The sequence below is a fragment of the Octodon degus genome, unplaced genomic scaffold (genome assembly GCF_000260255.1).
Source record: "Octodon degus isolate 3935 unplaced genomic scaffold, OctDeg1.0 scaffold00070, whole genome shotgun sequence".
Lineage (NCBI taxonomy): Eukaryota > Metazoa > Chordata > Mammalia > Rodentia > Octodontidae > Octodon > Octodon degus.
In genome coordinates this window covers 8525850-8530920 of record NW_004524646.1, presented here as the reverse complement: position 1 = coordinate 8530920, position 5071 = coordinate 8525850, and the positions used below count along the sequence as shown (strand labels likewise).

The following is a 5071-nucleotide window of genomic DNA, read 5'->3' as shown; positions in this document are numbered from 1 at the left end:
TTAAAAAAAAAGAGAGAGAAAGAAAATCGTTTCCTCTCCTTCACTTGGTGAGTTCTTCCCTTACCCTGAGGAGGCAACCTCCTAGCCAAGTACTGACCCGTACTCAACAGCAGGCGCGCGGCACAGCTCTTCAGCTCCTGCTCTATGAAGCTCTCCTTTTAGAGCTCTGTCCTAGCTGCCTCAGCATTCCTACACACCTCCACCCAGGGCATCAAGTTAAAGGGCCATCAGACCTTTTTCCTGGGCAGTAGGTGTACCTTGTTTTTTTTTGTCGGAACCAGGGATTGAACTTAGGCCCTTGTGCTTGTCAAGGAAGAGCTTATTCTACTGAGCCATCTCCCCAGCCTGTTTCATATAATTTTGCTCATTTTTTCCCCCTTAGGAGAAAAGCTCTACCTTGGCTCACTGCTGCTGAGGCTTTAGAGCCCTGTCACTGGTCTCCAAGGCTTCGGAGGAAAGCTGCTCCTGTGGCAGCCCGAAAGCAGGGAGAAGGAAAGAGTGAAGTGTTGGGGGTGCGGTTCTGGGGACTAGGCGCTGTCCTTTAAAAAGCATGCTCCCAGAAGCCTCCTTCCTGCCTCTGCTGTCTACTTTTTTGTTGAAGATAGACCAGAAGTTACTTTACCTTAGCCAGAAGTAGAAGTTCTACTAGTCAGTTTTGAGCAAATTTTGCAATCCTATTCCATCAGTTTTTCTTTCATTAATTTTGGTCTCTTCCACAGTAATTTATTTATTTATTCATTCATTTATTTATTTACTTTCTGGGGATCCAACTCAGGGCCTTATGCTTGCCAGGCAAGTGCTTATGCCACTGTGCTACCTCCCTGGCCCTAGTACTTTATTTTTTTCTTTCACACTATTTTCAAACAGTTTTGCTACCTTGGTGGCTCCTTCATTAATACTAGATTTTCACATATTTACTATTTTGTTTGGATGACAGTGTAACCCCAGATGGTGGTGCTGGGGACTGACCCTAAGGCCTCATGTATGCTAGGCAAGTGCTCTACCACTGAGCTATATTCTCATCCCTAAGTCCACGTTTTTAAGATGGTGTGAGTGCTACATCCTCCCCAGGGCAGGTGGCCTGCTTAAAGAATAAAGGAGGAAAAGCAGCGTGTCCCCCTGGCCTCCACTTTTGCTGTCATCTGTGGCTCTGAAGTCCTCCCCCTGCCCCACCACCCTGCCTGGGTGTCTGCTGATTACCACAGACTGAAACCGCCACGAACTGTGAGCTAAGTAAACCTTTCCTCCCTGAATATTGGGGGGTTAGGCGTTTCGTCTCAGCAACAAAGTAACCAAGGACATCTAAACCTCTCTAGTCTTCTTTGACTTCTGCTAGGAATAGTTGAGCGAAAAAATAAGTTGGAGAAGTACTAAACAAAGGTAACCCAAGGAATTAACAAAAAAGATGGAAATTACAAGCATTATGTGAGGGAGAAGAAAGTTAACAGGCACAGAAGGAGTTGGTGGAAGGGTGGAAGGTTAGTCCTGTGTCACGCATCTCTAAGTTTTCATCTCTGTTCATTTGAGCCGTATTTTTCTTAGGGAAAAGGCAATGATAGTTTAAATTTTCATATTCTAATTTTTCTATGGTACAATGTGAATGAATTATGGCTCAGGAAGAAAAAGCTGTTAAACTTCTGTGAACTACTGGAAAGGAACAGTGTGCAGGAAGCAGATGTTTCTGCTTTGTTTTAGAGAAGGCAGGCCAGGGGAGGGGAACCTGTGACACCTGGGCTCCAGCGGCTGCGGCTTCTATCACTGGAAGCCACAAAAGGCTCACTATCACTGAGCGAGGCTGTTAAGGCAGTTAAGTAACTGGCAAGCGCTGTTTAGAATAAAATAAGTTTCAGCGTACTATATCTGAAGCAGCCATTTTGAAAATTAGAAGATCTATAAAGTTAACTAGGATTAACAACATTCAGAATTCAGTCTAAACTAAAACCTAGTTTAACCTGGTTTTTCTATAACACATAACATTTGTATCTACTTTCAATGTTCTTGGACATATATTTTTGAAAGAAAAACTTAAAAATCAGATTTATATACTTTTCCATTTCACACTGATTTATTACTCTGCACATCCCAGACTGGGCCAACTTATACTGTGCCTTTGTTGACAAGGAAATATGCTAAGGGTAATGATACACACAGCAGTCATGGGGGAAGTTGTTAGAGCCATACATAAGAGGTGATGCTATATCCCTGTAAACCTTTACTTCAAGACCGGTAATTAAGATTCTAAGAAAATTTTTCAATGATGCTTTTAAAAAATCAGAAATTATCATTTCTTATTACTATATAAACCTCTAAGAAGGATTTTTTTTTTATCACAGTGCTTGAGTAAAACACACTCTAACCACCATAAAAATCAATAAAAAGATATAAAATAGAAAACCTAATTGCTTCCCACTCAAACCTCAAGCAGTTCTTTACCACAGTTACAATACTCTGTTAGCAGAACCTTCAAGAATTGGAATTCTTTCTAATTGCTGTCAGTTATCCTCGTAGATTGCATCATCTACTATAATGTTTCAAAAATGATTCCTTAAAACATAATACATCAATTATTTAGCAATTAGCATTTTCTCCATCTGTTGATAGAATTTTTGGGCTGTGCTACTTACCGTTTTATATTTTTGGAGGATTCATGAAACCAGTCATCAAGGTGGTGATTACTAAATACTGAATTTCTCTACTTAGCTTATTTGTCTCTATTTTGTTTCATCACAAATTTACAGCATTACAGAACTGGAACAACTGTGGGGCAATTTGGCCTTCAAGACAGAAGGGGCCATAGTGATCGCTAAGCATATGGTCTGACAAGAAAGAGGCCAGGAGTTCAGAGACTGTAGACACTCACTGTAGAAGTCTGACATTTCAGCCGACATCACAGCAGATAGCTGAGAGCTGGACTGCAGTGGCTTAATCATGCTAGTAGTTCCTCATAGTCTAGAAAATCCTTTCAGTGTGAACAAGAAGTGACGGGGACAGTGTGACAGGGACAAGAGTGGTGGTCAAGGGGCTCTGAAGCAGCCTGAAAGGGCTAGAATGTCAGGTTGGTCACTCAGCTACCCTGCAACTCAGGACGAGAGGTTTTAGTTTCTCTCAGTTAACACAGTTCTCTTTTCTAAAATGATGCTAGCAGTAACATTTGCCTAAGGGATATGGACAGGACTAAAGGACTGAGCACACAGACAGCACTTGCAAAGGTACCAGACACCTGGCATGTTCAAGGAATATTGTGCTAGTTGTTACACACTGAAAATATTTTCAAGAAGAAAGCACTGGGCCTGTCATTCAGGGCCTTTGACTCCAAGATGTTCGGTGCCCTTTATGTAGCACACGGTTGATACTGCTGCTGCTTTTCTGAGGGACTCTCCGAGAAACTGAGACACAGGAGCTTTGAGCTTACACTACCGTTTTTAGGTGTAAATCTTAAAAAGTGCGAATGACATCTCATTTGCCTTTTCCTTCCCATGTTGATTTCTCTACACGGGTTTTTCTGAAGGACAATTATTTTTTAATGACTTATTTAGTCTACGGTATATGGCTTCTAACCTGTCACTTCAAATCCCTTTATGTAATTTTTATTTTATTTTTATTATTTTTTTGCTTTTTAAATTTTTCTCTCATTTTAATAAGAAAAAAGATAGCAATGAAACAGTTTTAAAACAGGTTAGTAGGACAGTTACAATAATTAATATTGCTGTCTTTGTGGTAGTTATTCAGAGGACAAGATGCAGACATGATATACTGTCTAAACAAATTAGTACAAACCTTTCTTCTTGCTGAATTAAGAGAAACTAGCTGTGTATCTATCCTATCATATTTTTTTTTCCCAACAAAACAATCTTTTATTTATATTCCCCCCTCCTTTTTTTTTTTTGGTCAGAGATCGGTGTTCCATTGCTGTTAGAGAAGCTGTATTTGGAGAAGTCTTTAAAGGACCTTTTCATACTTGATGCTAGTCCAAGTACTGTAGGTACTTGAATTCAGCAAAATAACCCAATATAGTCCAATAGTCCATAATAGTAGTGAGTTACCAGCACAACTGGCAATTGTCCAAAGTTGTTGATTTGAGCCTTTTACAGCTCAGCAAATTAATATAGCTTTACTTTTTATGTACTTTTCTGCTAGATGGTAAGACAAAGTTAAAGCAAGACCTATATAACTAAAAATGAAACTTTTGCTATCTGATAAGGTCAGTCAAATCCCTTCAGGATTTACCCTGGAACCATGTACAGCACCTTGTAGATCTTTTGTCAGTGTCAGCCATCTGGATGAGTCATGGCCACTGCTTGACCAATTTGCTCTCTGTGAAAGCCTGAGAGAATTTTTTCTCTCTAGATGACTCTTCTTAGGCACACTCTACATCATCAATCACTTTCCTCTGTGGCCCCATAATCTCCTTGATCAGAAAATTTGGGACACTAGTTAGTTACAGGATGTGCAGCAGAGGTTCTCTTATGTCCTGAGTCCGCTCTGACCTTGAAGGGCTAGGGCCAAAATATTGGCTATCTTTTTAGCCCATCTATCTGTCTAATTTTTGGTCTGCAAACTTTAGTTGTTAAACCTCAAGAAAAGAGGCTTAATGATATTATTACCCTGTAATAAGTCAGTTAAGCTTAACATCACTATTTGTCTGAATATCAACACCTTAGACATAAAATAGAACTATTTTCCAACAACCATGGATATTCTAAAATTTAAATCCCTACAGAATGTTAAAAAACAGTTACACATTTTTAAACAGAAACTCAGAAGTCAAACCATATACAACACTGTACCAGTATAATCCTGTTACATTTTGTTTTTCTTGTCTCATTTATTACCTTTTTTTTTTTTTTTGTCATTTACTTTAAAGAGTATAGCAATAATTCATGACATAAGAAACAGTATGTATTTAGAAGACCAAAATAACAGGTATTTTAAGCTTGGTTTTAGTGTAATTTTTTTTTTTTTTTTTAATGAGCAGAATATATTTATTGAGAGGAAGAAAGGTGCGGGGATATGGCTCAGTGGAATAAGTGCTTCCCTGGCAAGCGCAGGGGCCTGAGTTCAATTCCCGGTT

The 5071-nt window shown here is 39.3% G+C and overlaps 1 protein-coding gene across 2 annotated transcripts in view; it reads right to left on the bottom strand.

Moving 5' to 3' along the window:
- Gskip (GSK3B interacting protein) overlaps positions 1-5071 on the bottom strand; it is a 21186-nt gene that overhangs the window by 12452 nt on the left and 3663 nt on the right. The window lies entirely within an intron of this gene.